Genomic DNA, 15,838 nt, shown 5'->3' with positions numbered 1-15,838 from the left:
CCTGCCTTAGAACAACCTCTCACAGTCTTCCTTTCTATGGCAATTTTCATTATAATATACTTACCTTGGAAAGCACACATTACTTCACAGAAAAACTTCTCCAAAACTAGAGAATATTTCATATTCCATTAAAATGCAAATTGTGACAAATTCTACATCTCCATTGTAATGAGTCTGGAAGTGCAACAACCTAATGGATGTCAAAAATTTCTATGTTTGGCCTGTAATCTCAGCACTTTGGGAGGTCAAGGCAGGCAGATCGCTTGAGCTGCGGAGTTTGAGACTAGCTTGAGAAACACGGCAAAACCCTGTGCGTATAAAAAATAAAAAGAAAAATTAGCTGGGCATGATAGCATGTGCCTGTAGTTCTAGCTACTCGGCAGGCTTGAGCGCGGGAGGTCGAGACTGCAGTGAGTCAAGATTGCACCACTGCACTCCAGCCTAGGCTGCAGAATGGGAGCTTATATATATATAATATATATTTGCCAAACATATATTATATATATTTTATGTATATTTAATGTATAATGTATTTAATGTATATCTATGTATAATGTATATAATGTATATATACTGTTTATATTTATATATATTTATAAATATTTATATTTATTTATTATATACATTTAATATATATAATAAATTATATACATTTAATATATATAAATATTTATTAAATATTTATATATATTTAATGTATATAATTAATGTATATAATATAATATATATATAATGTTTGGCAAATGGATATTGAGAAAAAAGTTTCTTGGGAGTTATGAAACTCATCATGGCTTTGAGAAATACAGTGGCATCCCAGATGGCACGTGCCAGACCAGAAGCTCCTGTGGCCATGATAGACCAGGGTATCTGACCAAGAATACTCATTGTAAAGTGGGACTCTGCACTGGATGACAGGGGCAGCAGCTACCACATACTGCTTATTCATTATATGCTAGGAATTACAGATACTAACGCCCATTTGCCCAACCATCCCGCAAAGTCAGCAAATGAGAGTGTGGAGAACTTTCCATGTGCCATGCAGGAGCTAGTCTAAGAGCTTTACATGTATCATTACAGTCACTTCTCATCATACATCTGTGGGATATGAGTATGATTGCCGTCACTCTCTAGATGGGAAATGGGGGCTTCTTTCCTAAGGCCACAAAGTTAATACCTGTCAGAGAAGCTTTCAAACCAGGACAGTTAACTCCGGAACTGGAACTCCTAATGGCCATGCTACAATGACCCAATGCCTCTCAGGTAATAGGAGGCATTTGACATCTGTCCTCTCTCATTTAACTCACAGCATCAGCTTTGTAAGATTAGCAGTATCATTCATACTTGTAAATGAAGAAAATGAGCCTTGGAGAGATTCAGTCACTTGTCCATGGACACACAGTTAGCAAGAAGTGATGTTGCTGGGATTTGAACCCAGGTCTACATGAATCTGAAGTATGACTAGAAGCACTATGGGGCCTTTGAGGATCAAGCCACAGTGAGCCTCTTGCTCTTCATGGATAAGCTGATTGCGGCCAGAGTTTAGGTGCTCATGTTCCAAAATCTAAGGAGACATGACGTAATTTTAGCAAGAAATTGCTTTTCATACACACATTCTTTCTTCTCATAGAGAAAGAGAAAATATGAAACGTGTGATTCAGCAACCTCTCTGATGAACTTTATTTTGCATCCTAATTCAGACCCAAATTCCCAACTCTTTTTCCACGTTTCCCTGTTTCAAATCTCTCTGAGCACTTAAGATACCTAAGTCACAAGGATGGAATTTAATTCCTAGAGACATGTAATGCACAAAATATGGAAATGATAGCTGCTTAAAATAAAATATAGTTGTATCATCCAAGTGAAGGCCCATCCAAAAATGGCATTTCAAACCCCCAATATTTCCTTAAGTGCTATTTGCATGTTCTTCAGTTTTGTCTACAGTGTTTTATGGGGCTGCTCATGCTCCAAGTGTGGACCCTGCCAAGAGGCTCGGCATAAAATGGTTTCAAATGCAGAGAATGTGATGGGAATCTCATTTGAAACCATATGGCTTTTCATAAATGCTCCAAATGGCCACCACTTATAGGTACAAGATTTAAAAAATAATCCTCCCACCATTAAAAATATATGAATAAATAAACGATGGCAATGACTTCCTTTTCCCCACTGGATTTGGGGATGGGTTGGGGAGTACGAATTGCTTCTGCTCTGCGGCTGATTTTCAGTTCCGATAACTCATCTTTATTCATTTCCTTTCAGTCATGGTGAGCCATATTGAGAGCAGCTGTAGGCAAGAGAGAGAGAGAAGAAAAAAAAAAGAAAAGGATCTCCTCACTCCCTCCTTAAATCGTTGTCAAACAGCCGTTCTAAAGAATCCATCGGGGCTCATTGCTGTGCTGGGCAACCAAGAAGTAATAGAAAACAGGACAAAGAACAGTTTAAGCCAAATTTAATGAAGAGATTTAAAAATTATCCAACCACATATTTTGGGGAAAAATCAACCTTGGAATGATTTAATTCAAAGTCAGGTAGACCAGGTCTATAGGGAAATTATATTTCAAATTAAATTAAAAAACAAACAACAAATTGTACTTTAAAGGTGATGGGAAACACCAGTAGTGGGCAACTAGTTAATGAGAGGTCTGGCGGCCTATTCCAGACAAAGTTACTTAGAAAGTTAGAAGGTGATAAATGAGTGCCAACAAGCTAGGCCTTAAAATGTAATAACAGCGAACTGATTATGGGAAATCAACTGGTACAAAGTGGAATGAAATTAAAAATGATTTTAAATTAGTGATGGAGTTTTTATATCTCAAAATGTCTTTCCAGGTTTTACCCAGCAAGTGAATTAGGGGTCAAAACTTAGTTTTATTTTGTTTTTAAATTTTGGACAAATGTTAAATAATTTTTGGATCAAGCTTAGCCTGAGCTAGGAAGTAAATGCTTTTAACATTTTGTTTAAAATGATTTCATCTGTTTTAATATATAAACCCAACAGAAATCTTGTTAATGGGTCATTCTACTATACTTCAATGACACAAAAATGGCCTCAGTTTCAAAGGGGAGACTTTGCAAGTTATTATTGCATAAAACATTGCAATCTTGTTTATTTTCTAGCATTTTTGTTCATGTGTTTTTAATGGTTACATGAACCAAATGCTTAGGCAACTGTGTCAAAGATGATAGTGAATAAGAAACAAAGATCTGTTACACTGTGAGTTGGAGAACTAACTGCTTCACAAGTTTTCTTAAAATGTGGCTAATGGAATAAAAAGAATTCTAAGTTGTGTTTGAAAACAACCAATAAAACATAGTGACTAAAATTCACAAAGAAAGTTTTGAGAAGCTAGGAAAAAAATGAACAAAAGAACCATCATGAAATACACAAAGAAAATGCAAACTCTTTTACCTTTAATTTATTAACTAGAATTAGTAATTTTCTTTACTTCCCATCACCTTTGGACGTTTTGCTATTTGGCATTGCTGACTACCCTCTTCTTTGTGACATTTACCCTTGTATGGTTCCCACAACTATGATTCTCTGTTCACCTCTGCAATGGCATCTTCTCAGATCCTTGGCTAGCTGGTCTTCCTTCCTGCTGTTCCTTCTCTCTACTTTCCTCCAGCAGTCTAGGATCCTAAGCCCTGTTCTCTCAATCCTCACTTTTCCTGGGAGTCTACCCATTTTCATGTCAATAGTTCACTTCTGATCATTCCCAAATCAACATGCCCTTCCTCGTTCTTTACCCTGAAATCTATAGTCACTAGCCTGTGTCCATCTCCCACTGTGTCCACTTCAGTATGCCCTAAGCCAGAGGCCACTTTCATCACTGAAACATCCACTTCCCTAGGCTTAAAACGTTTGGCTCATTTTTTCACTTATCTCCCTTCTTTGGCCTATATAGCCAATTAGTCACCAAATATGACTGATTTGTCAAAGATTTCTCTCTGTATCTTTCTTCTCATTAACTTGACCTAGGCTCTCATCATTTCAAAGCTAAATTACTGCCATAATAATACTAACAACAACTCAATAATGTCAGCTAGAATGTGCCAAGCAGTGCTCTAATTGCTTCAAATGAATTATCTCATTACACAGGAAGAAACCAAGGCACAAAGATTAAGTTATTTGACCGAGGTGACACAGTAAGAGGAGCCAGGATTTGAACCCAGCCATCTGAGATGGAATTGCTTCTCACAGAATTACTCTTCCAAGATGTGCTGCATACTATATCCACTTAATTTTTCTAAAAGTGTTTTAAAGGTGGCAATATGTACCAGCAACCTTAATTATCCATATCTGTTGGCTTGAAATTTATTTTGACTTAAAATTTCTGAAAGTGTATCTTAAGGATATAATTAGCAATGTAGGGAAAGATTTATATACAGAGATCTTCATGGCAACATGAATCATATAGTTAGGACTTGGAAACAACTTTAATGTTCAATGGTTGGCCAAACACAACTGTGGCACATTCATATTAAGGAAAATACACCAAGCAGAAGAGGATTTGATGACATGGGGAAATATTCAAGATTTACTAAGCAGAAAAAAAAGACATTATAAAAGTTAAGTATAACCCCAATTCTGTTTTTTAAAAAAAAGCAAAGACAAATAATAAAACCCCTAAAACCTGGAAATATATTAAAATGTTAAGATGGAAAAATGTTAAAATCAAAATTGTTTCTGAGGTTTGGTGACTTTAAGAGATTTATTTTCATGCTTTTGCAAAATTTTTCAATGAACATATTTACACATTGCAGTCAGAACTCCCTCCCATAGTAAACGTTATTCAAATCCCACTACTTCCATAGTGTAATTTCCCTGCTCAAAGACACAACTATAAATACTTTTGTTTTTTTGTCAACTTAATTTTCTTTTTTTAAAAACTTTTAAGTTCAGGGGTACATATGCAGGTTTGTTACATAGGTAAGCTCGTGTCATGGGAGTTTGTTGGACAGATTATTTCGTTACCCAGGTAGTAAGCCTAGTACCCATTAGTTATTTTTCCTGATCCTCTCCCTCATCCCATCTTCCATCCTCTGATAAGCCCCAGTATGTGTTGTTTCCCTCTATGTGTCCATGTGTTCTCATCACTTACTTCTGACTTGTAAGTAAGAACATCCAGTATTTGATTTTCCGTTCCTGCATTAGTTTGCCAGAGAAAATGGCCTCCAGCTCCATCCATGTCCCTGCAAAGGAGATGATCTCATTCTTTTTTATGGCTGCACAGTATTCCATGGTGTATATGTGCCATATTTTCTTTATTTAGTCTATCATTGGTGGGCATTTAGGTTGATTCCATGTCTTTGCTAATGTGAGTAATGCTGCAATGAACATATGTGTGCATGTGTCTTTGTAAGAGAATGATTTATATTCCTTTGAGCATAATGGGATTGCTGGGTCAAATGACAGTTCTGCTTTTAGCTCCTTGAGGAATCACCACACTGTCGTCTACAGTGGTGGAACTAATTTACACTCACACCAACACTGTACAAGCATTCCTTCTTTTCCATAACCTCACCAGCATCTGTTATTATAAATACTCATTGTCTGCTGCATCAAGTTGAAAGTTTCTCTGCCTAGAATTCAAGTTCCTGAGTCTAGGGCTTCTTGTTAGTTTTTCAATGCATGTCTGCATCTTTCCAGGAGAATCTTTGACCCCTGCCATGCCAGTCTCCTAGCTATGCTGCCCTGATCCATTCCCACCAGCCCTACAGCTGGCCACAGCTCCACTCCATCTCTAACCCCTCACTGAAACAGATGTATCAATCTCTCCCTTGAATTCTTCAGAGCATAGCTTTGACTTATTTATACTATAAACTATTTGGGGCTTCTTTCTGTTCTTGACATACATGGAAAATGGTACTCAACCTGTGGGGCATATAGTTATTATATAAGATCATTCTTACCATAGGCAAATCAGGAAAATGGTGTTACTAGTGCTTCCCACATTTATGTGCTAGAGTTTTAATGCTGACATGCTAACCTGAGTTGCTCTTCTCTGTCTCCTACATCATATTTTTTCACACTTGGGCTACAGCACTTCCTACCTATATCAACTTTACATGAATGTCTCTATTGCTCATTTGTCAGTTCCTTAAGCACTGTGATAATATCTAATTATTTCTAAGCTTTACAGCCCCAGCACATAGCACATAGTACTCAATAAAGATTTATTGAACAAATGACAGATTACAGGAAATAGATGAATCTTTATGTAAAATAAGTACAGGTTGTTTGAAGAAAATTCTGGAAGCAACTTTCACATGACTTATGAATGCAACACAACATAAGCACCAGAAATAATTCAATGAATGAAATGAATTAGATAAATATTAAAGCTAAAGAATATGTTCTATATCCACTTAGCTTTGCCAGATAGCTAAGAGATGCATAGAAGTAAACCCAAAAATGTAATATAATGAAATTCTTACCCATCATAGTAATTTCTGATATTATAAGATATGATTTAGTAATGAAATAAGTGAAGGAGACAAAAAAGAATTTTGACTGATTGTGATTCCCAAGTGGTAACTCTAGTTGGTATGCTTCCCCACTCTATTCTAAATTACTCTTAAGTTGCTATGTTTCTATGGAGACCAAAAGATCATACCACAATTCACAAGACACAACACTATGAATAAGCGGTCTATGTGGGGAGCTATAATTTTTCTGTGAGGCTTTGGAGAAGTTGTAACCACATGAGGAAAGTATGACTGGTTTATAAAGCCAACCAAGCCCATTGGTAGCATTTAAGAACACCATAATCCCAAACACACAAGTTCGGTTTTATGTAACGCATGGGTATAACTCTAACTGAGTCTGCATACTGCAAGGACTGTTCCATCTCATGTTGGCCTTAATTTCCATTGCTTTAGACTACCTCACTTTTCTGTTTTGGGCTTGATGGGCTATAACATTACATCATAGGTGGGCAAAACTGAGACTCCTTTCTCCATCTTAGTGACCATGAAATGTAGGCATTTAGCTACCACTGAATTCTGTCACCCATCTAGGCATGAGTATGGATCAAAGGCAGAAGATGCAGAGAAAAGGGAAGCATTTTTTCTTTTCTGCATCCATGATACAATGAACACAAGTGACCTTTTAGAACCAAACGTGGACCGCCAAGAGGGATGTCATTCCAAACCAGCTTCTATTTAGATTGTTGTAAAAGCATGGCAAATATTATTTAAAATAGCATTGTTAAGAAATCAACCAGAGAAACAAAAGTCAGGAAATAAAAAAGGTATGGTTTTAAATGAAACCCCATCATAGCTCCGGAGTTAGAGAAACTCAGGTCCAGCCCCCAACTTTATAGGCTAACTACATTTGCTCAGGCTTTTAACAGGTGAAATTATGTTTTGCATGAATGAGAGCATGATTAAATTCATAGTTGTCTGGATTTGAATAGCAACAAGCCACTTTTAATAGGTCTATTCTGTATCAGGGATCTGATCTGAAATGAGTGGATTCTGTGAGGAGGATGCTCCCACTGGACTTGTACCTGTTAGCAAATCAGACTCACTTTGAAACTGGGACTTTTGAGTTCTCAGTCCCAAATTATGAGACAGCCTAAAGACTGGGGTGTGGGAATGAGAAGGGTAAGAGCAAGAGGCTGAATACTAAAGCAGAAACACAGGGAGTATTCCCACCAAGGGAACTCCAGTTTTAAGAATAAATTATGTCTGCTTCATGGGATATACAATCCTCAGGACACTGCAGGCATTAAATAGAAAATATTAATAATGACATCTGTGTCCTTCAGCAGAGTTCTTCACATAAACACAATAAAAATACTTTATGCATTAATGAGGCAAATAAGAAATAGGAATCTTGTATTTATTATAGTAATACCTAATTCATTTTGATTCAGATCTATCTTTCAGGCTAAAAGGCCTGACAGATCTTAATCAAAATTTAAATTTTAATGTTCTTTAAAGAGATAAAAATGTATTATCCTTAAATATATATAGAAACTAGAAGAAAGCTAACTTCATCAACTAGAGGTCCTTCCTGGGCTCACTTGGACTCAGAATATTAACAGTAATTCTAACATGCTTGAAAATAGTTTTCCTAATAGGACAAATTCTATCCTTTGTGTTTCTCTTCAGAACCACTGTTGACTTAACAACTATTTTTCATAGATGGAGTAAAGGCCAAATTTTTACTAAAAATGATTATATACTAAATAAAGTTTAAGTGTTTAAAAACTTGTATAAATTTAGTGTGATCCTATATATGTTTGGGTGTGTGTGAACACATGTAGAAACACACACATACACAATGAGAACATAAACCTTAGGGCTTTCTAGTCCTTTTAGACCAATCTGGAAAAAAAAAATCACAACTGTCTGAAACACATGTAAATATATGAGAGCAGCAAATGTAAATGGACTGACTAACTAGCTTTCACTAAATAGATAATTAATTGGTTAATCTATTTTAATTTAAAAGGAGACTTGGAAATGAAAATTACATTTTAAAGACATATTTTAAACACGAAATGTCCCCCGTAAACAGCCAGCAAGCAAGAGGTATTATATCCTGGCATTAAAAGGGTTAAATGCACCATTGAATGTCCCTTCCACTTCCTCCTGACCAGAAGATGTTGTAATTTTTTGGATTTATGAATTGGCCAGGCCAGTCAGCATCTTGAACACAACAGACTCTGCCTAGATCTATCCCTTACCTGCTGAGAAGAGACAATTCCCCTCACACTCGGAACCCTGAAGCCCTTTAAGCTGCTTGCTCTGTAACCGTGGCAGCTGGGCCCTACACAATTCTTCATCTCCTGCTACCAGGGCTCACTAAATAAAAACTATGGTGCCTTGTTAGCCAACAACTGAGCGTGAAATCACTACATCGCAATCCCCTACTTTCTGAGTCAATCAATTTTCCCCCATCACTACAGATTTGGATGCACAGGGTCAGTAAAGAGAGGGGGAAAACAGAGTGGAAGAAAATGAATGTATCAGGGCAACCAGAACACACCCATATGGCCTAGTTAATTCTGTACAGTGAAATTAGTGCATTCACATAAAACAGTTTAGAGCTAGCTAATGAAACCAACATGTGTGCTATCTAATGTCATCATCATGCTTTGAACTTGCACAGGATATATAGTGGAGAGAACTGTAGAGACAGATATGGGGCCAAGAACAAGCTTTTGTCAGCCTAAAATTGCTAACAGATTAGAGTCAGTCTGACAAGGCACTAAGATTGTAACATATGTTCTTTTTAAGGAGTATTAACATTTTATGCATTAGCTACATGTTAACAGAGAGAGAGCTTGAACTGCTAAAAACTATTAGAATATCATTTGCAGTCCATCAGCAATTTGCTTCCACACTTGGAATTCCATGTGTGCCTGCATGGGAGGATGGGGTACTCAAGTAAGGTGGCACAAAGGGAAGAGAAGGAAAGTCAAAAAGGAAAGAGCATGAAGAATTAGGCTGTAATGTGCTGAAAGTGGTGCCTTTTTTAAAAATGAAGCTCCCAAAGTGAATGGCATGTTCGGAAAATGGTTTCAGAAGAGGGAAGAAATGTTTTGAAATATTGAAATAAAGCCATTTTCAATGTTTCTTCCCACCTAAATAACATCTCATATCTGTTACTACTTTCCTTCTTCAAGGGCTATGTACTCAGTATCTTGATATGGACCTTTTGCTTGTATATTGCAATGATTCCTTTCTCAACAGGGCAAAATTGTTTTATAGCAAAAGTCAAGGTGTTAAATAAATGTTGTTATTAGCAGTAAGCCAGGACTACTGGTCCATCCGAAGTACTCTAAAATCATTAGGTCTCCACTCCAGGGCACAGTCTCCCTGATTACAGGTTTTCACATATGGTGTCTCATGTTTTTATATAAAATTTCAATAACTGATGCTGTTGGTCTGCAGCCCCTTACGCAGTAGGTATATCTCCCATAGTGCCTGGTAAATAGCAAGAACTGAATAAACATTTGTTGGCTTGTACTAATATGAAGGAAATGAAAAAAAAAATAATACTGCAAAGGAAGACATCCCACCAGCGGCCTATTTATACACCCCTCTCAGGATTCCCCAGGGACTCCTGGGTGTGCCTGACCATGGTCCTCGTTCCTCTGACCAGACTCACTGATTGTTGTCTATCTCTCCCCAAAGAATGCAATGTCCTTAAGAGTGGACACTATGGCTCACCTGACATTGTAGCCTAAACATCTAGGTCAGGCTGTACTCAGAGGGGCACTCCACTTTTTACCCTAAGGCATCAATGCTAACTATTATCTCACAAACTTCATACCCACCCAGGAAGCTACCGTCATATCTTATCAGAGGAAATGGAAATGGAAGATTCCTATGTGGGTAAAATGTAGTTATATGCACATCATTATCTATTTGCAAATTCCTTTTTTTTGGAGACAGGGTCTCGCTGATTGCCCAGGCTGGAATGCAGTGGCATGATCATAGTTCCTACAGCCTTGACCTCCACAGCCCAAGTGATTTCCCCACCTCAGCTGGGACCACAGGTACATGCCACCACACTGGACCTGGCTAATTTTTAAAATTTTTTTGTAGAGATGGGGTCTCTCTAACTTGCCCAAGCTGGTGTGGAACTGCTGGGCTCAAGGTGTGATCCTCCTGCCTTATCCTCTCAAAGTGCTGAGATTACAGGCGTGAATCACCACACCTGGCCTGCAAATTCCCTTTAAAAATCCATTTTTATTTCAGACTATACAGCTTAATTTTATTCAAACATACTCAGAAGCCAGAGATAGCTATTGATTATATATGCATATGTGTGTATACATGTAAGTATGTGTGTGGATAGACATATAAGCATTTAACCCAAGGTCTCTTTTTACTACTTGACTGATTCCCTGATGATGATTTTAATGTTAAACGTGCTAATTTTAAAGTCAAACATAATTAGAAACAAAGACAAAAATAAAAGTTATTAAGTATTATCATACCAAAGAGTTGAACAATTTCAGAGTTGGTCATTATCCTGAATTTTTCATGTACCCATCCAGGCTTTAATGGGGGGGAGGGGGGAAAGAGTTTGGTTTGAATCCTGGGACTCACAGCTCCACTTCAAATATAGCAAGTAGACAGTATCTACAATAAAGTGCAATATAATTGTCATATATGCAAACATAATCTGTTAGGAGAAAGGCAACATGGTTTACATGTAGAGAAGGCATGTCTCGCCAATCATTCTGAGTTATCTGAGACAGTAAATAAGCAGAGGATATAATTTATAAACTTTCAGAAAGCCCTTGACAAGGTTCTTCATCAAAGACAGTTTAGAAAAATAGAGTTAACATGGGGCTGGGGAGAATGTTTTATCCGGGAAAGAAAACTTTGATTAAAGAGGGGAAATAATGAGTCAAACCAACATTTTCCATCAGAGAAGTGTTAAAAGTAACTAGCAGCCAGCATTAGTTGGACTTTCTTTCTAATATTGAAAATTATCTCGGAGTAAGAGAGAGAGTACACTCAAAAAAGAAAAAAAAAGGCAAATCTTGCAGGACACAACTGCCTTTTCCAAGTGATAAAATACCTAAAACCATGGGAAGAAGTGTGTGTGTGTGTGTGTGTGTGTGTGTGTGTGTGTGTGTGTGTGTGAGAGAGAGAGAGAGAGAGACAGAGAGAGGTGCTAGTGGAGGTGGGGCTGTTGGAACCATGAAAGTGATGACACAGGTGATCATCAGACGATGCTGATGAAGCAAATGATGCTCCTTATTCTTTTACCAAACTGACTTGTCTACACCCACCCAATTTGTGTGAGTTTGATTACGACATCCTGCAAGATACATGATTAGAAAAGTCCCATAAAACTGTAGAAATAGAATATTCTAAATATTGTGTTTAAAAGTGGAGGGAAATAATTTCATTGATAGGTATGTGTATAATCAAAGAAAAAAGGAGGCAGATGGAAGAAGGTAGAAAATGCAGGTTGTTCAGCATGGAAAAATGGAAGTTGAGATTGGAATGACTGGAAAAATTTGTAGAATGGCAAAGGACAAAAGTGGGGTATCATCATACTCACTGCCTGAACAATATAACTTGCTATTGCCATGTACATTTGTATGTCTTTGCTGTGTCAAATAACTGGATCTGATTTTAACTCTTTTTAAGTGGTAAAAGCAATGCATTTTTACTCTTCAAATTCAGACATTGAATACATATTAAAATATGTATGCTTAACTGTAATCCTCTCCCCATCAACAATTAGGAACATGTTTCTCCAATTACTGTTGGCACGACTACCAAGAAAAATTGTTGAATTAGAACCTCAGCACTGGGCACGGTGGCTCACGCCTGTGATCCTAGCACTTTGGGAGGCTGAGGCAGGCAGATCACCTGAGGTCATGAGTTCAAGACCAGCAGGGCCGGCATGGCAAAACCCTGACTCTACTAAAAATACAAAAATTAGCCAGGCATGGTGGTGGGCACCTGTAATCCCAAATACTCAGGAGGCTGAGGCAGGAGAATCGCTTGAACCTGGGAGTTGGAGGTTGCAGTGAGCCAATATCGCGCTATTGCACTCCAGCCTGGGCAACAGAGCAAGACTCTGTCTCAATCAATCAATCAATCCATCAATCAATAAGAACCCCAGATTGTATAGCTACATGTTTTAGCCCCCTTTTCAAAGTATATGTTCTCCTTGGTACTTATTTTGACATTCTGATTTTTCTACATATGCTGTATCAACCTCTTCATTAAACCATCATTGTCTATTTTGAGAGATAACTGCACAGCTTCCCATTGTGTGTTTTAAATGTTATTGCTCAGTTTGAGTCAAATAAAAGGATATTTAATCTGTGATGCCTTGACATAAAAAATAAATAAATAAATAAATAATGCCAGGTTAATCCCTTTGAAGTTTAAAGGGCTTATTTAGGACACAGGATAGGAAAGACTTAGATTTACCCAACAGGTAGCTCTTCAAGGGAAAGCATCTAGTGACAAATTTAAATAGACTTAAGGAGTTTGGGAAATTCAGAGAGGCTAGATACATAACAAGTTAATAAGGAAGATGAGCAGCTTCTAGTTGCCTATCCATCTTTTGAAATTATCATCAAGACAGTTATGCCTGCTCACTGAATTTCCTTAGGGACAGGAGCTGAAGAGTGACCAGCCTGGCAAGCCATTTCTTCCATTTCCTCCATTAACACAGAAAATTGAGCATGGATTGTGAACGTTGCATTAGCTATCACTGTTGTCAACACTAGTCACTAATGACCCAATTTGAGGGAGAAGGGGTGGAGGGGAGAAGGGTCCACTCAAACAACGGTTACTGTCTAGAAATGTAAAATGTCTTTTTTGAGGTAATTAAAATTTTTTTGCGACTTTTAAAGACTGGCTTTCTTATGTGCAGTGTGGCATAGAACAGCTTGTAGGCTGCAGATCAATAAATTCCAGTTAACTTTCAAGTCATGTTGGCATGCAGCCCTGGCTGATTTATTAATTTAAATTTCAGCCCTCTAAAAAAAGTATGTCTAAAGAAATCAGGCACTATATGGATCGCAGTGAGATTGCTCAATCGGAACAGGTCTTCACATACATTGGTTATCAATATCAATAGGAAATCTTAAAACACTGAAGAGAATAGGTCATCCCTCCCTCTGTCGTATCCAGTTAGTGTTTTTCTTAGGAACCCTGACTACCAATTCTTTTTGTTTTTAAGAGTAGTTGATACCTGAAACACCCATGGCTTAACTCACTTAAGCTTCAGCAAATAGTTAAGTAAGAATAAAAAGGTGAAAATGAAAGGAAAGTAGTGCGATCCATCTCAGTGTTCAAATCTTTAGGAAGGAACAGTCTCCCTTATTTCTCTTTTCTCTGCCCTTATGTCCCTAATACCTATCTAATTCTAAGGATATAACCCAAAAGTCTCATAGTAGCAACAAAATGCTAGAAGTTGCTTATGTTTTTCTTTTTAATCATCTCTCTCTTGCATGTTTTACCTTTGATTCTTCACATTGTTTTTAACAATTTTTCCAAGCCCGCCAATATCTACCAGTGGATTACCCCTTTTTGGAGACTTGGCACTTTAGAAATCCTGGCCAAAATTGTTGGTATTTTAAGGCACCAAACTACTTTTACTATGAGACTATCAAAAATTACTCTGATGATACAGCGTGGCCCAAACACTGCATCCTCAAACTCAATGATTTCTGTTATCTGCGTCGCTTCTCCCTTGTGTCAACATAAATAAGGGAAAGCTGCCTGAATCTATTAAAAATGGTCAGAGTCTAAAGCTGCAGTTGAATTCTACTGCACCTACTGCATTTTTGATCCTGAAAGAAATATTTATGAAATGCCAATACCATCCAAATATGGCCCATAATAATAGAATCTCAAGCATATATTTTTTAAAAACAAATGCATATGTAGAAATTGCAAATGTTTTCAGACCAACTGTGCCTTCATGAAATGTATAGAGAACATTATCATTTTATTAATAACTGTGATATCTATCTGAAAAACCAACATGATTCTAAAGACAGATTTATACTTTTTATTTCTTACTGCATTCAGTTTTAATGAAGGTTCCGGAGCTTCTCAGTAACAGTGAAATTGTATTTAAATGGGGCCTTTAGGGTGTTCAAGTTACAGATTAATTAACTTGATCTGGTAAGGGTTTTGGGGGCACTGTAGTTTTTGAACCTCTAATTTTATCCTTAGAGGTAGCCAAAGCTTCTCTAGACATTAGCAACTAAATAACTGCACAGGCTTAGATTATGATTGAAACATCTAAAATAATGCGGGCTTGTCAGAAGATAGAATAAAAAGACCAGTTGATAAGTGCAACAACATGACATCTTTCTAGCTTACAAATTTAGCTCTACCACTTCATAGCTGTAAGACATTGAGCACACAAAGGAACAGCTCAGGTCTCAGTCTCCTCTGCAAAATGGGGATAAGAACACCTACCTTAGTGGGTTGTTATGAGGATTAAATGAAATTACTCATGTAAAGTGCTCAACATGATGTCTAGCATGCAGTAAGCACTCATTAAGTGAGATGTTCTCACTATTACTATTATTATTATTTTAGAGACAGGGTCTCACTCTGTAACACAGGCTGGAGCACAGTAGCATGATCTTGACTCGCTGCATTCCTGGGATCAAGTGATCCTCCCACCTCAGCCTCCCAAGTAGCTGGGACTACAGGTGAGCACTACCACGCCTGGCTAATGTTTTATTTTTTGTAGAGTCAGGGTCTCGCTATGTTGCCTAGGCTGGACTCAAACTCCTGGGCTCAAGTGATCCTCCCTCCTCGGCCTCCCAAAGAGCTGGGATTGATTACAGGCATGAACCACTGTACCCATCCACTATTATTATTATTAATCTTACAATTGTGCTTTATGGCATGACAGCCATCTCTAGAAATAAGAGGCAAAGAGAAAAGTTTAAGAAAAAAAGTAGCTTGTACTTGTTCTGATGCTATAGTGAATGGTCTTTACTACATTCTCTTTCCTACCTTTAAGCAGGACACACGTACCCACTCACCTACTCTGTTTTTGAGGCGATTACATTTCTTGTCCAGCTTCAAACATATCCTGGACTTTTCAGCTGTTCTGTGGTTTTAGGTGCCCCTTCCTGGAAGCCCATCCCTGACTATAAATATCCCACCTAGTCTTCAAGTTTTAGCTCAGATGCTATCTTTTCCATGAAGTATTCCCTGAACTTTATGAGGTCTGTCCCTGCTCTATTTTCATTGCACTTTATTTATATTTGTATAACAGTAATTTTCACATTTTACCTTGAGTGAATCATCCGTATCTTATGTCATCTACTGCACTGTAAACTGCTTGACAATAGGGACCATGTCTTGTACATCT

The 15,838-nt window shown here is 37.5% G+C and overlaps 1 protein-coding gene across 17 annotated transcripts in view; it reads right to left on the bottom strand.

Moving 5' to 3' along the window:
- The window catches only part of CDK14 (cyclin dependent kinase 14), a 640,904-nt gene that overhangs the window by 45,721 nt on the left and 579,345 nt on the right, over nucleotides 1-15,838 (bottom strand). The window contains exon 15 of one of the 17 annotated variants that reach the window (XM_054655941.2): nucleotides 65-308. The exons of the other annotated variants lie outside the window; for them this stretch is intronic. The gene's annotated coding sequence lies outside the window, so the exon portion shown is untranslated. Of the gene's footprint in view, nucleotides 1-64; nucleotides 309-15,838 lie in introns of those variants that run through there. 17 annotated transcript variants of the gene reach the window in all.

Source organism: Pan troglodytes, chromosome 6 (assembly GCF_028858775.2).
Source record: "Pan troglodytes isolate AG18354 chromosome 6, NHGRI_mPanTro3-v2.0_pri, whole genome shotgun sequence".
Taxonomy (NCBI): domain Eukaryota; kingdom Metazoa; phylum Chordata; class Mammalia; order Primates; family Hominidae; genus Pan; species Pan troglodytes.
This window is presented reverse-complemented; position numbering and strand designations above follow the sequence as displayed.